Source organism: Macaca mulatta, chromosome 18 (assembly GCF_049350105.2).
Source record: "Macaca mulatta isolate MMU2019108-1 chromosome 18, T2T-MMU8v2.0, whole genome shotgun sequence".
Classification (NCBI taxonomy): domain Eukaryota; kingdom Metazoa; phylum Chordata; class Mammalia; order Primates; family Cercopithecidae; genus Macaca; species Macaca mulatta.
The window spans coordinates 67,376,627-67,393,176 of NC_133423.1; the positions used below are offsets into that span (position 1 = coordinate 67,376,627).

The window sequence follows — 16,550 nt, forward strand, 5'->3', positions numbered from 1 at the left end:
TAAAATCTACTTTAGCTTTTCTAGTAGCACAGTTCTGCTGGCAATTGATTAACTTAGTTTTGTTTATCTGGCAATGCCTTAATTTCTCTTTCATGTATGAAGGATAAATTCTTTGGCTACAAAATTCTTGGTTGCCAGTTTGTTTGTTTGTTTGTTTGTTTCTCTCTCCAACAGTTGAAATATGCCATTCTAATTTCATATGGCTTTCATTACTTTGATGTAAAGTCACCATTGATCATATCATTGTTCTGCTGTATGTAACATGCCATCTTTCTCTGGCTGCTTTAAAGATTTTCTCATTATCTTTGCTTTCAGCATTTTGACTACAAAGGTTTATTCTGGCTAGGGTTTGCTGATTTTCCTAGATTTGTAAATTAAAATTGTTTTCATAAAATTTTGGAAGTTATAGGCCATTCTTTCTTTTGACACTTTCCTGCCCCTTTCTCTTCTTTCCTATTCTCTCCTCCTACCATTCCAATTACACCACTTTGTATCTCTTGATATAAATAGGTCTCTGATGCTCTGTTTATTTTTCTTCAAGTTTTTTTCTTTGTGTTATTCAGATTGAGTAATTTCTATTAATCTCATTTAAAGTTTATTAATTCTTTCTTCTGACACTCCAATCTGCCTTTAAAACCAAATTTTAGGGGCCAGGCATGGTGGCTCATGCCTGTAATCCCAGCACTTTGGGAGACCGAGGCAGGTGGATCACCTGAGATCAGGAGTTCGAGACCAGCCTGACCAATATGGAGAAACCCCATCTCTACTAAAAATACAAAAAAATTAGCCGGACGTGGTGGCATGTGCCTGTAATCCCAGCTACCAGGGAGGCTTAGGCAGGAGAATCTCTTGAACCCGGGAGGGAGAGGTTGCGGTGGGCTGATATCATGCCATTGCACTCCAGCCTGGGTGACAAGAACGAAACTCCATCTCAAACAAACAAACAAACAAAAAAACACACAAAACCAAATTTTAGTGAATTTTTTATTTAACTGAAATGAGTAAATTCTTCACTTAAGTGATGGTGCTTCTTGGCTCTAGAGTTTCCATTTTTTATAGTGTCATTCCTCTGTTGAGATTGCATTAAGACCATTTTCCTTGAATACTTTGAAAGTGTTAGAATACCTAATTTGAAGTTTCTTTCCTGCTAAATCCAACATCTGGGCTCCATTTAAGTCAGTTTCGATGAACGTTTTTTGTTTTTCTTGAATATGGGTCACATATTTCTGTATCTTTGCACGTTTAGTAATTTTTGTCTGAAAAATGGACATTGTAGAAAATACAATGTGACTGACTACAGTGGGTTATACTCTTAAATATTCATGTTATTATTTCATTAAGCAATTAATTTGCTTGAGCTTAAACAGAAAAGTTTGTCTCCTCTATGGTGTGTAGTTGTTGATCTCTTCTCAGTTTTTATGACTTCCAGCTGCTAAATATCCTCTTGGTAAATTCAGAGAACTCACCTGGTACAGTTCTATCTTTACAGACTAAAATCCTGTCTGGCCTTTGCCTGCTTTTCTAATGCCTTTGTCAGATTCTCCCTAACATATGCATACTTTACTAGCCAATCAGTGATGTGGGCAAAATTTTTACTCAAGATTTGGGGGTTTCAATCCTTTTGCCATTCTCTTGCTTACAGATTTCCCCCCCAAATTTTTCCTGTCCTCTCTTCTCTGTTACACTGAGCCTGGAATGTGACTAATGTATTTCTTTGCTCTGGCCAGGGATGTTGGGGAACATCTTCAGGCAGGATAACAGCAAATTCCCAGTTCTTCCCCCTTCCAGTTGTTTAAAAGTAATCTGCCTTCTGTCCTCCGCTTTTCATGTGTTCTTATTCCTATAAATAGTTGTTCTTTCTTTTTATTATTACAGAATTTATAATTGTCATCTGTAGGAGGGTTTATATAGCAACTCCACTCCAAAACCATTACTAGACGTGCTTATGGTTATGTCTTTAGTCTTTATCTTCTTTATGTACAGTACATGAGCATGAGGGTAGGTACATACTTTATTACTGTATATGCAGGATTTCACACAAAATAAATGCTTCATAAATATTTGTTGTATGATTAAATAAAAATTCTGACTGCTACTGCAATTACACAATTGATCCCTCAGTGTGCATTCACAAATATTTACTGCTTTAAAAAAAAAAAGTTTCTCATAATCTTAATCACAAGGTCTGTACCTTGAGGAGCTAGTCCTCATTTTTTTTACAGGCTTTTTGGTCACCTTTTGAAACAGCAAGCGAGGGGACCATATTTATTCAGTGGAGTTTCTTGTATGACCAATAAGAGAATATACTACAAGCACATTATGTGTCTTTCTTCAACTTCTAGAAAAAAAGAATGTCATCCGTGAGTACTGTCAATGGTCTTTGAGATTCTCACAGGCAAGGGGTTCCCAAATATGAGTGGATGTGGCTTGATGATCATGAGGCATTTTGCTTGTGTCTTAAGGCTTATTTCATTCTGAAGGTCACAGACTATGACTTCCCCAAGTGAGAAGTGAGCCTCCTCCCAATCTTCACTTTGGACAAGGGGCTTAGCCTACAACTATTAACAACACCTAGGCACCAACCGGTGTAGGAATCAGATGCATTTTTCTTAGGCCAGTTGCTTTTAAAGCAAAACAAAACACTTTCCCTCTATATAGAAGAGTTGGTATCTTTTAGATTGCAGCTGTTTTTGCTTCTCACTGATGGCTGTATTCCTGTTTTGGCCAAGAGACAATTATCTACAAAGTGTGTAATATCATCAAGGGGCCTAGAATTAGAGGCAGTGTATCAGCATTACATATAAGTAATTATTATTACCAGTTTACACTTTTGGATATGGGGGTTATTTTGCTTTCTACTTGGAGCTACACAGATGAAGAGTACGATATAGGTGTTACTGGCTGTGTGTTGGGAATGTTATATATTTAAACAGTTTGCAGTTAATTAAGAGTATTGACTTGGAACTAAATCACTGGTCTCACACAACATCTGTGCTCTCTTCCTATCTGTCTATGTATTTAGATGGCGTCTATCACTGTGGTATCTAAGTGCTCTGAAAATCTAATTAGGCTAATTTCAACTTCCTCTGTGAGGGAGAAGGATCTACCTCTCTTCATCACCCTTCCTGCCACAGTCGTCTTGAAGGGAGTCATTATTATTCCTTGAAGAGAAAGGCAGTTGAAAGAGAGCCTCAAGCAAGAAACAGCATTTCGCACCTTCCTTGAAAGTTGGGGGTTTGGCTTCTAGAAGTGTTTTCAGCTTGTAAACGGCACCAGAAAGGCAAAAGGGCAGATGCTGCTGAAGAGTCTGGTAACATGTATACAGGGGAAGGAAAACTGGAAATTTCCTTGCAAGCCCTGGGTTAAAGAATTTGTTGGTAGATTATGCTTGATTGTGTACTCACAACGTCCAGGCCGCCACCACCTGACAGACGCAGTGTTTGTTTATCCAAGGAACATAAGGGCAGTGTTCTCTTTCCAACAATGAACAAGTGTTGTTGTTCCGTCTGTGGGTCTCTGTTAACATTCCGACATCTTAATTCCTGGGCTGAGAAGAGCTGCTTGATTTCATTGGTTTTCAATGCCTAGCCTGCAGCTAGAGGTATGGAGAAGACAGCAGCACAATCACTATGAGTTACTTTTTGTGGTCGTAACCCACAAGGGTTACTCTTCCAGAGTGAATCCAAAGGCATATATTCATGCACAGGCAGAGAATTGCTGTCACAAAGCAGAGCTTGTTAGTTGGAAATGAGAAGGGATCAGAGATGGCCAAGTATGTTAGTCTGAGCTGGGCCAGGAGCTCTGTGATGCAGTATAAAGGAAAAAGAGGGAGGTTAAAAAAAATCAGTACTTTACCTCAGTCACATCTCAAACACAATGCGGGCTAGTTGTTATCAAGTATTCGATGTCAAATATTTTTCTTTCATTCTTTGCTTGAAATTTGCATTATGTAGAGCAGGCGTCCCCAAGCTCCGGGCCATGGACCGGTACCCCAAGCCCTGGGCCATGGCCCCTGGCCTGTTAGGAACTGGGCTGCACGGCATGAGGTGAGCGGTGGGCAAGTGGGCATCTTTGCCTGAGCTCGGCCTCCTGTTAGATTGGCAGCAGCATTAGATTATCACAGAAGCATGAGCCCAGCATTAGATTATCACAGGAACATGAACCCTATTGTGAGCTGCACATACAAGGGATCCAGGTTGCCCGCTCCTTATGAGAATGCACTGCCTGATCATCTGAAGTCGAACAGTTTCATCCCGAAACCACCCCCAACCTTGGTCTGTGGAAAAATTGTCTTCCACGAAACCAGTTCCTTCTGCCAAAAAGGCTGGGGAACCACTGATTTAGACTTTCCAAGAAAATGATGGGAATGTTTGGCTGGGAATATTGAGATCAAGTTCATTTTTAAAAAATGAAGTTTTAAATTTCCTCATAAGCTGGGTGCAGTGGTGCATGTCTGTAATCCTAGCTACTAGAGAGACTGAGACGGGAGGATTGCTTGAAGCTAGGAGTTCAAGACCAGGCTTGGCAACCCAGAAAAGAATATTTTAAAAATTGTCTCCTCTTTTTTGGGATACAGAGAGTTTCACTGTGTCACTCATGCTGCACTGCAGTGGCATAATTATACCTTACTGCAGCCTCTACCTCCCAGGCTCAAGTGATCCTCCCATCTCAGCCTTCTGAGTAGCTGAGACCACACATGTGTACCACCACATCTGGCTAATTACAAAAATGTAGAGATAGGGCCTCACTATTTTGTCTAGGCTCGTGTCACACTCCTGGGCCCAAGTGATCCTCCTGCCTTAGCCTCCCAAATTGTTGTGAGTACAGGCATGAGCCACTGTGTCCTCCTTCTGGCAAAGAAAATTAAGAGTCCTGGCAGTATGAGAGATTTGGTATAAAAAGACTGAGACCAGAAATGGTAGGGTGGCAGCATTTGGAACTGTCCCTCACCTCCAAGCTCCCCTTGGTCTCTGGAGAAGGATCGTGGGGACTCTTTGCAGGTCTGTGCATGATCTCATTAAAGAGACTAGTGGATACCTAGCATTAGAGAGATTTTACAACCTGAGGATGCGCCCAACTGTGACAAGAAAATGACTGCTGACCAAAGCCAATCCTTCACCCTCAGAATTTCAAAGACCAGTCCTCAGAGCAGTAGCAGCTTTCCAGAGCTGACACTCTGAGGAGAGAGCTGCATGTGGCACTGCCACAGATATGAAAAGCAGAAACTTCCACGTGCAAATGACCACATGGAAAGAGAGGAGCACAGTCCTCCCCCCGCCTCCCTTAGGCAACATAATTACTAGCTGAAATCTGTCTATGAGGGTCCCCAAAATGGCTGAGCCATTTCACTGGCCCATTAAATAAACACAAAAATTTGTTTGTAAGCTTAGGCCTTGGCCTGCCTCTGCTGACTTTCTAAATATGGAATACCTAGGCTAACTTCAAGATTTCTTTGGGAGGGTGTGGATTCCCCTGAGTTGCTTCTCTACCTAAAAGTCACTATATCAATACATTTGTTAAGATGTAGCCACCACCATGAGCTGGTCAACTGCAGGATGGGGCGTCTTGGGGCTGCTTTCGGAAAGACTATGGTGCTCAAGGAGAGTCACTCCGAGGGCCGCGGAGTGATGGCCAACAACACTGCGAGCATCCTTGTGTCCTCCGATCTTGTGGAACTTACATTCAGTGACATGAAGAACGGTCAGAGGCCTCCAAAGGGACCAAGAAAGGCACTATCTACCTTACCCCTTTCATCTTTCTTTCTGTCCAGGGCGAACGATACCATGCAGTCCTTCGTAATGCCACTGTATCTTGTGAAGACCTGTGAGATTAAGCAGCCTGTGTTTGATGCAAACTACATCAAAGGAACAGTGAAAGCCGAAGCAGGCGGTGGCTGGGAAGGCTCTGCTTCCTGCAAGTCCGCCTTCACGGCAGGGGGCGCCACTGAGTCTGGGAAGCACGTGTTCTAGGTGGCATCTCAAGCGCCCAGGGGTGAAGCCCTCAGTGGAGCCTACGGCCGGCCACTCTCACATGCCTGGCAGGACTTGTGCCTTTCCCCCGCCAGTCACTAGTGGAATGTACCCCTGCCCTCCTGGCTGCCCTTCTCCACCGTCTCCGCCTGAGTTCTATCCAGGACCGCTCAAGATGGACAGGGCCATGGGGTATGTGCAGCCCCCGCCACCGCCCTATCCTGGGCCCATGGAACCTCTGGTCAGCCCTGATGTTCCCTCCACTCCTGTAGCCGAAGCCAGGGCCACAGAAGCCGCTGCCAGCACCTATTATAACCCAGGCAAACCTTACCGCGTCTCCATGCCCACGAAGCAGCCTCCGCCATCTTATCTCGGGTAAGAAGGTAGGAAGACCCAGTAGACGCCTCCCGTCACCTGCCTCCCGCCTGCCTCCCTCTCTGTCCTTGTTTCCTACTCCTTCCCTCAGGGTTGCGGCTGGGGCTGGGGGAGCTGAGGGAGGGCCTCGTTCTTCCTCCAGGTCTGATCATAAACAGTTACCAGGAAGGAGCGCTGGGGGACAGTTGGGTCCCTGGCCTCGGGAGAGGCCGCATGCCTGCCTCACATCTCTGGGGCTCTTGGGAGCACAGGGTATCCCCCCCCGCACCCCCGCCTTCCCGTTTCACTCCCGTAGCTTCCCCCTACGCAGGGATTCTCTGGCCACCTCCTCCACTGCAGTCCAGCTCCCTTGGTCTGGCAGCCACTCTGCACTCAGTCTCATGAGCCCCCTCAGACCAGCCAGGTGTCTTCCCACAGACCCCTGCCAGGCCTGGTTCACTTTCCCTCCTCTGGTCTGTGCCTGGCCTGGAAGGGCCACCATGGGCAGACTGTCAGCCCAGATTCCACTCGGCCCGATTCTGGCCCCAGCCACTGTCACCCTCCCCTTCCCTGTCCTGGGTCATGGTGTTGCCAACTCCATGTGACTTTTGAGGCTATAAAATGAGCTTCCAGGGCTTGAGTGGCATCAGGATAAGCCCACTGAAGAAGAAGCTTCCCTGCTTTCTGCTAGTGTTTCTGGAATTTGCTTTCTGTCTCCTCTCTCTTTCTTCTAGAAGGCGCTTCTCTACTGGAACTAGAGAATGCATATCTGTGCCGTTGTGCCACCCGGGGCTGCTCGGTGGGCCAGGAATGAGGGCCCCTAACCCCGCATGCTGGCTACAGCCCCTCAGCCTACCTCTTCCCTATAAGCCTCATGCCCCCAGATATACTAACATTTGCTCTAGTTCATTCCTGCACTGGCCATGAAGTGAGGAGATGGTTATTTAAAGAGAATTCCCTATTTATTTGACAAAAATCCAGTTAATATGTTAATGTGAAATAAATCCTGTTTGTACCTTGATTTGTTGGCTGAAAATGTGAAATAGTGAAAATGAAGTAACAGGGGAAAAAAAAAGTAGGATGGTCCAACTCCTCTCTGCCTGAGACTCACTGGACAATCTTCTCTGTGTCTTTGACTTTTTATCTGTAAAAAAGATTACACTCTGTTCCATATGTGGGATGGCAATAAGGGCAGTATTTAATCTGGACCATAAATCTTTAAAATCATTTAATTATCAGCTCTTCTGCCATGTAATGCAACTACTACTTTATATATTTAGGTTACTTGATGCTTTTGAAGTAATTCAGTATGGCTCTTTCAAGAACAAGAAAATGTATCAGATAGTTTTTTGAGGCCATTTAGGGATGGAGGCAAGCCAGGAGTTCAAGATTCAAGGTAGTATGAGGCAAACAAATAACACTTTCTTCCCCGCTGGAGTTACTAAATAGTGTGAGAAATAAAATAAAAGTATGACAGACAGGAGACTACAGTATCACCTTCTTATCCTGATACTGGAGAATGTGGCTTATATCTTATCTGCAGGCAAGTCAGCTTCATAATATAGAGCCTCAGAATGAGACAGACTTTATGAGTGGGTCACATTAGCTGGATCACCACTGGCCCCCACACAGGGGAGCCTGCCCCAGAGAACTTGGGGTGTGGAGAAGCAGGGCAAAATGTTTGCTTCCTATGGACTGCTAGTTCTCAAGAGCAGGAAGAGAGAAAACAGCTGGGAAATATGCCCAGTTTCTTCTCTCCAGCTTATTCCCAGATAACCGATTCCTCCTTCTCCCAGGGGGAGAGTGAAGGACAATATGGAACGAGGCCAGGAGTGTTGTGTTCTCTACAAATGGAAGGAAACCTCTGGAATGGGAAAGAAGCATTCCCTCCTAACATGGCGTGTTCCTAGAAGGCAAGTGAGTATTTTCGAGAAGAATATTCTTATTTTTTAATACCACCCCTAGAGAAGGTGATGTTGTCTAGTCATCTAGCACCCTTAGGAGTTAGGCCAAGAAACTTGGTACCCAGGGATTTTGCTAGGTCAGTTTTGGTATTTTTAAAACGGCATCAGAAGACATTTAACCAACTCACCCCAGTAGAATTCTTGGATTTGTATTGCTTTGATATGTTCAAAGCTATTCATTCTTTTCTGAATTTTAGAAGGTAGGACCACACTTATCTGGGTGACAAAAAGAAAAACTTCATTCTAGATTTTATCATAATAGCCACGATCCTCTTCAAAGTTGTACTCACTTATATGTAACTTCAAAAAGCGTTCACTTATTCATTCTTATATCCACCTATTCAGTCAATTATGCATGTATTTTAAAATTCAATAAGAATTCATGAGTTGTTTTTCACCTATGTGCCAGGTACTATATTAGGCAGAAGGAAAACAAAACCAATTCTGTGTATACAAAAGGTGCCAAATAAGCGGCTTACATAGTCCTAAAAGAGCCAGGACACTATATTGGCCAGCACCCCCACCATATACCTATGTGTTTATCTGCTTTAGACCCTTTAGATCCTGGTATGCACTGGGGGTTGCAGAAAAGAGACATAAACATCTTTACTTGATTTCTCCATATAAAGTGTGTAGCATTAGATATGTAACTCCGATATCTATATGTGTCTGAGAGATTTGTACAGGAATTTTCATAGCAGCTTTATTTAAAATGACCCCAAACTGGAAATGACCCAAATGTTCATTAACAGATTAACGGGATGCTAACACTCAGCAATAAAAAGGAACAAACTACTAATTACATACAACACAGATGAATCTCAAGCCATTGCAACATAGTAACACATACAACAGTAATACATACCACAGAAGAAGCCAGATTGAAAGAGCAGGTACTATCTGATTCTACTGTGTGAAATTGTAGAATAGGTGAAAATAAGTTATAGTGAAAGAAACCATAATGGAGGTCACATCTGGAAGTAAGTAGTGGGGAGACAGACTACAAAGGGATATGAGGAAGCTTAGTAGGATGATGGGAATGTTTCGTATTTTAATTGGGATGTTTGTTACGCAGCTGTGTACATTCATCAAAACTCGCTAAATGACACACGGTACATGTATTTTATGTATAAAGTATACCTTAAAATGTAAAGAGAAAGGTACAAAGGTACAAATTGATCAGAGAATAAAAGCTCAATTAAGCATATTTTTAAAAAATGAAACCTATCAAAAACATTTCAAATGTTTCTTGGCATTTGAACTACACTTAAATAGGTCATGATTTATAATCTCCAAGCACAGAGTGTTTTTCTTCCTAAACTTTGTACCTTTAGGGAAAAAATTTTATGACAGAAATGGAATACAATAGGAGAAATAAGCTGCTTCTTAAATATTTACCTTAATACATAAAGAAAACTAGGGACTGTCATAATTAGAACACATGTAAGTCTTTTTTTACATATGTATATTTATAGCTGACTGCATATAATTTTAGATGATAGTAATTGCCATTGTGTGTGAGTTTGTGAGTATGTGTGCTGTGTACCAAGCAACATGGAGAAATAAAAGAAGGAAAGAGGGTAAGCAATATTAGCGTAATTTGAAGAACTGGATGAAATTATTTCAATACTGTCAAATTATAATCATTTACAGAAAGAAGATATATTATTGGTTATTTTCATGTGTATTAATTGGCATTCAAGCCATCTGTATCATTTACTCATATATATTTAATGGGGATCATAAATATTCCTCTGCCAGCTAGAGAAGAGCCATCTATCAGGAGAGATGACAATCTTGGGGCTATTACTCAATGACTTGGTAGTAAAGGCTGAGCATTTTCTTGAGGTTATTAGAGTTGGATTTTAAACTTCTTTTATAGTAATGTACAGTAACCTATAAAACATGTTGCTTTAAGGGATTTTTAAAACCTCTACCAAAAAAGTCCACTTTAAATGCAGTGAATGCTGATCTATGAAATGAAGTTTATTTCACAAGCCATAGTTAGCTTTTGAGCTTTAAATCACATACTCTGTCCTAGAACACTAGTCCAATTTTAGTAGACCTGGAAATAAAAATGGAAATTGTTATTGACCCATCAGCTCCCATGTAGCAACTTTTTTTTTCTGTAAATGTAGTTGTGCACACATTTCTTGGAAGAGATAGAAGAGTTTCATTCTGGATATTGTCAACCAACTTTCATTCTGATAGTTGTGTCAATGTGTCACAGTCACCAGCACTATCAAAAGGGGCTTTGAAATGAAATTGCGTATTAAAAGGAAAAGCCTGGGGTGATTTGCTGTGTTTCAGTTCAGCCTGGGAGTGGAAAGGGAGAACCGTGTGCTAGGCCCAGGACACCTCCTGAATGCTCTGTGTTAACCTGCTCTGTGTTAATTTGCTTGGCTAATGTCCAGGGAGGCTTCTGGGACTTCTCAGTGTCCCACAGTGTAGTCCTAGGACTTGCAGTGGCACTGCAGTTAGGGTTGGCTCACAGAAGACTGTCAATTCACTTACATGGTGGTCAGCACGATTCCCTGTTTTCATATGCTGAAGCAGAAATATTTCTTTAGATAAGACAAAGGTATAGATTTAGTAGCATTCTCCCCTCTGTCTGTAATCATTTCCTTGAGTGTATGCTTCTAGTTCTCTGGTCTGCAAAACGGACTTAACAGTTGTAGACCACCATTTAAAGCAACTAGAAAAAACAAGAGCCATTCTTCCTTTGGCCCGATTGCAGATCATTCACTTGTATCATTTGTATAGTTTCTGACATTCACCTTTCTGACATTCTGTCTCAAAGACGGTTGGAATCTGTGTCTTTAAGAATGAGGACAGTTTGAGACTTGGTGAGAAGAATAGATGAATGACCTCTCCCTTCCGATTTGAACTCTGAGTTCAGAATTAGCTGTTCAGATGTGACTGGCTGAGCGTCGAATTGCTTCTCAGCCCTGCCGGTACATTGGAATCGCCTGGGGAGCTTTTAAAAAATTACTGATGTCCAGGCCCCACCCCTAGAGAGCTCATTTAATTGGTCCAGGGTGGAGCTTGGACACCAGTAATTTTTTTAAAAGCTCCCCAGGTGATCTTAATGTGTACCAGGGTTGAAAACTACTGGTTTACAGCAAAATAGTTTCAGTCATAGAGCAGTAGCAAAAAAGGGGGCCGGGGATTGAGTGTGGCAAAGAACGAGAAGGTTTGCATGGCTTCTGTAACTCTAGCAAATACCCACAGCAAGGATCTGGAGATGCAAACACAAATCAGACAGGGCTATGCTCCAGGGGCTCACGGACAGTGAGAGAGGAGGACCTAAACTCAGCTCTGCAGTAGAGGATGGTAAGTGCTGGCCTAGTGGGGATGGGAAATGGGAAGGGGTGCAAGGCTTGTCTTGCAAACCAGAGGGAAGTGAAGCCTCCCTGGGCATTAGCCAAGCAAAAACTAAAAGAATTTACTCTTACTTAACTGAATCACACCTTAAATACTCGATTTACATTATTCCTTCATCTGATCCTCACAACCATCCTGGGAAGGTGGTTTAGTCACATTCCATAGAGAAGGGAGAGGAAATACAGAGATGTTAAGGATATATGACCTGCAGTCACAGCAGTGGAGGCCGAGATGGCAATTAATCCTAACAGGCATGGCCTCACCCAGTCCTTACAGGACAGCCCGGTAAAATAAGTGTAACTGCTACTTCCTTTTACAGATGCACAAACTGAGGCACAACCTGGTTAAGCAACTTGCTCAAGAGTAAGGTAGCTCTTCCTAAGTGCTAAAGTAGGGTATATTCATTTCGTATTGGCACTGTAACAGAGCACTATAAACCTTGTGGTTTAAAAATAGCACAAATGCATTTTCTCAAAGTCCAGGAAGGTCAGAAGTCTAAAATGTGTTGGCAGGGCTGATTCCTTCTGAAGGCTCTAGGGGAGAATTTATTTCCTTTCCTCTTCCAGCTTTTAGAGGCTGCCTGCATTCCTTGGCTCATGGCCCCTTCCTCTATCTTCAAAGCCGGCAGCATAACATCTTCAGCTCTCTCATCTCTCTCTGACCTCTGCTTCCATTGTTCCATCTCCATCTTTTACTCTGACTCTCCTGCACTCCCTCTTTCCCTCATAAGGACCCAGGTGATTATACAGGACACACCCAGATAATTCAAGACAATCTCCTAGCTCAGTATTCTTTTTTTCTTATTAAAATTTTTAAATTTGTTTCTTACTTCCATAGTTCTTTTGGGAACAGGTGGTATTTGGTTACATGAGTAATTTCTTTAGTGGTGATTTGTGAGATTTTGGTGCACCCATCACCTGAGCAGTATACACTGAACCCAGTTTGTAGTCTTTTATCCCTCACCCCCCTCCCATCTTTTCCCCTGAGTCCCCAAAGTCCATTGTATCATTCTTATGCCTTTGCATCCTCGTAGCTTAGCTCCCACTTATGAGTGAGAACATATGATGTTTGGTTTTCCATTCCTGAGTTACTTCACTTAGAATAATAGTCTCCAACTCCATCAAGGTTGCTGCAAATGTCATTATTTCATTCCATTTTATGGCTGAGCAGTATTCCATCACCCCTCTCTCTCTCTCTCTCTCTCTCTCTCTCTCTATCACAATTTTTTTTTTGAGGTGGTGTTTCACTCTTGTCACCCAGACTAGAGTGCAGTGGTGTGATTTCGGCTCACTGCAACCTCCGCCTTCCAGGTTCAAGTGATTATCTTGCCTCAGCCTCCCGAGTAGTTGAGATTACAGGTGACTGCCACCATGCCTGTCTAAATTTTTTGTATTTTTAGTAGAGACAGTGTTTCACCACGTTGGCCAGGCTGATTTTGAACTCCTGACCTTAAGTCATCCACATGCCTTGGCCTCCCAAAGTGCTAGGATTACAGGTGTGAGCCACCATGCCCAGGCCACAATTTCTTCATCTACTCATTGATTGATGGTTTTGGGGGCCATTTCCATATTTTTGCCATTGCAAATAGTGCTGCTATAAACATGTGTGTACAAGTATCTTTGTTGTATAATGACTTCTTTTCCTCTGGATAGATACGCAGTAGTGGGATTGCTGGATTAAATGGTAGTTCTACTTTTAGCACTTTAAGGAATCTCCACACTGTTTTCCATAGTGGTTGTACTAGTTTGCATTCCCACCAGCAGTGTAAAAGTGTTCCCTTTTCACTGCATCCATGCCAACATCTAATATTTTTTAATTTTTGACTATGGCCATTCCTGCAGGAGTAAGGTGGTAGTGCATTGTGGTTTTGATTTGCATTTCCTTGATCATTAGTGATGCTGAGCATTTATTCATAAGTTGGCCATTTGTATATCTTCTTGTGAGAATTGTCTATTCATGTCCTTGCTCAGAATTCTTAACTTAATCACAGCTGCAAAGTTCCTTTTGCTATTTAGGTTAGCATATTGGCAGGCTCTAGAAATTAGGATGTGCTTCTGTGTGTGTGTACATGTGTATGCATGTGTTCGTCAGTGGAGGCAGAGGGTGGATTATTCTGCCTACTATACAGGGACAAACCCAAACAAATGCAGGTCTGACTCTAAATCTTTTTATTCCTGGATGATACTCCTTGACCCTTTTTCTAACACACACACGCACGCACGCACGCACACACACACACAGGTTCAAGAGATTAGAAATCGCTTGAATCAAAAGATTAGAAATAAAATCTTTTGACTTCTGCAAAATGGAATCTTTCCTCTTTCTACTATTAGATTCTTTCCAACAAAAATGTTATTGTCTGAGTTGTTGGAATAGTTGTCCTATGCCCCTCTTCATCAACAACCTGGGCACATAGGAGTTCTGATAACTGAACATTCTTGAGAAGGAGCTGGACCTAACACATAATCAGCCCACACACAAACATGAATACATCCTAAACTCTAGAACCTGGGACTATGTTACCCTCCATGACAAAATGAACTTTGCAGATATGATTAAGCAAAGAATATTGGAATAGGAGATTATTTTAAATTATCTGGGTGGACTCTATCAAAACCTAAAGCAGCTTTGAGGGCCTTAAAAGGGGATGGCTTAGTCCTTGGTCATCATTATAGTAAACACATGTACTCTCTTTTTGCTCCTTATCTGGTGCTGCTTGGACCCAATTTTTTCATTAATACACCAGAGAGTCTCTTATTGTATCTCCCTTAAGATCAGAAACAGCATCTGCCACACCTGGGTTATTTTTATAGGATTTTGACTGAATAACATCTGTAATATTTCTGAAGTTGAGGGTTAAAAACAAGAGGAGAGGCTGGAGACAAAAAACCTAACTCTTGACACTATCGAACCTTCTCAGCTGGCTGAGAACAGATTCACTGAGAAGCCAAATCTCACTTGAATAAAGGCAAAAGGAACAATTTTGCCCTCTGCCAAAAAAAAGAGTTAAAATATTTATAAGAATGTTAAATACATTTTCCATGACTGTCAGTAATACATTCTTGGAGTCTCATAATGCAAGCCTTGAATGAGTGGATTTACATGAGAATACTTTAGACAACATTAAAAGTAACTTGAGTTTAATTTAGTACATGGGTAATATAATACTCAACAGCAGCCATGGTACCAACGATAATTTAAAATAGTGTGTGTGTTAACTGAAGTGGTCTCACATATACTGTATTATAGTCTATTAAGTTTCTGCTTTTCATACTTAGTTTCTTTTGAGATGCCTAAAATGGGGTAGGTGAGTGTTTGTGCTTGGCCTGCAGTTAGTTCTTGGCCAATGTTAAATGGTATTAATATGCAGGTGAACAGAGGGTTAACAAGCTCTGTAATTTCTGTGTAGGTTCATCTAAATCAAAAGTAGAGTTGATCCTTCCTATTGGAAGGATCAGACAAGCGAGCACAGTGAGTACCACCATGGAGGTGCCCTGGCCACAAGAGTGTAGAAAATGTCTCCTTGGATGATGGAGAACTCACTGGGCCTGGGTATGCAACCTTGGAAAAGTCTACATAAGAAACTGAGTTTCTGGGTTGGGCTCTATGGCTCACACATAGAATCCCAGCACTTTGGGAGGCCAAGGCGGAGGATTGCTTGATTCCAGGAGTTCGAGACCAGCCTGGGCAACATAGAGTGACCCTATCTCTACAAGAAATACACAGATATTTAGCTGGGGGTGGTGGTGTGCGTCTGTTGTCCTAGCTACTTGGGAGTCTGAGGTGGGAAAATCACTTGAGCCTAGAAGGTCAAGGCTGCAGTTTTTCAGCCTTGCTGTTACTGCATGAGCAAATTCTACCTGTCTCTGAAGCCATCATTCATATTCTACCTCTTCCAGATGATGGTTTTTGATCCTAGAAAACTAGTCTTCTCTTCCACCTCTAGATTCTCATAGCAGTCTGTCTGGTGGCTGTCCGAAGTCCTCTGGCTGGGCTGCCATAACAAAGTACCATACACTGAGTGGCTTAAACAACAGAAATTAATTTTCTCGCAGTTCTGGAGGCTGGAAGTCTGAGATAAGTTTTTAACAGAGTTTGTTTCTTCTGAGGCCTCTCTCCTTGGCTTATAGACAGCTGCCTTCTCCCTGTGTCTTCCTAGGGTCTTCTCTCTGTGCCTGTGTCCAAATTCTTTTGATTATAAGGACACCAGCCCTATGGGATTAGGGCCCACCCCAGTGACCCCATTTGGACTTAATTATCCCTTTAAAGGCCCTGTCTCCAAATATAGCTACATTTTGAGGTACTAGGGGTTAGAATTTCAACTTACTAATTTTGTGGGGGACACAATTTATCTTCTTGTCTTCTCCCCTTCTTTGGCACTTCTATTCTCCTTCAACTTTACTGTATAGTTGTTTATTTGCCTGTTGTTTCTCCTCTATTAGATGGCAAGCAATGAAGGGAGGAAGGAGAAAGAGAAGGAAGAAGGCAGAGGCTAGACCAAATCAGTAAAACACATGATTCACAGGTTAAACAATCATGTAATTGAACAAAAATAAAGACCAATGAACTATAAAATGGGAGATGTGGAAATGTAAATAACCAAGGAAATGTCTTCAAACTTATCAGCGCTATCCAACTGGAAAAAAAAAGTTGGCCAGAGCAGATGAACACTTTCTTAGAGAGTGTTATTAACAGAGCTAAAGGGAGTGGGCTTTTGTTTGATTCTGGGTGGCGTGTTTATGTCAGAATAGATGTGGTCTATTTTTCCTGGAACGGTCACCCAAAGAAGGTGTTCAGTAATCAGAAGACTGTTCCCCGAGCTCTCCAACACCTCTCTGGCTTCCTGTCTTTGTTCTGTTCTCTCTAGAGGCCCTGTGCA

The 16,550-nt window shown here is 42.2% G+C and overlaps 1 pseudogene; it reads left to right on the forward strand.

Annotated features, from left to right (window-relative positions):
• The first annotated feature begins 5,588 nt into the window (after positions 1–5,588).
• LOC100429190 (WW domain-binding protein 2 pseudogene) lies at positions 5,589–6,348 on the forward strand (annotated as a pseudogene).
• The last annotated feature ends 10,202 nt before the right edge of the window (positions 6,349–16,550 follow it).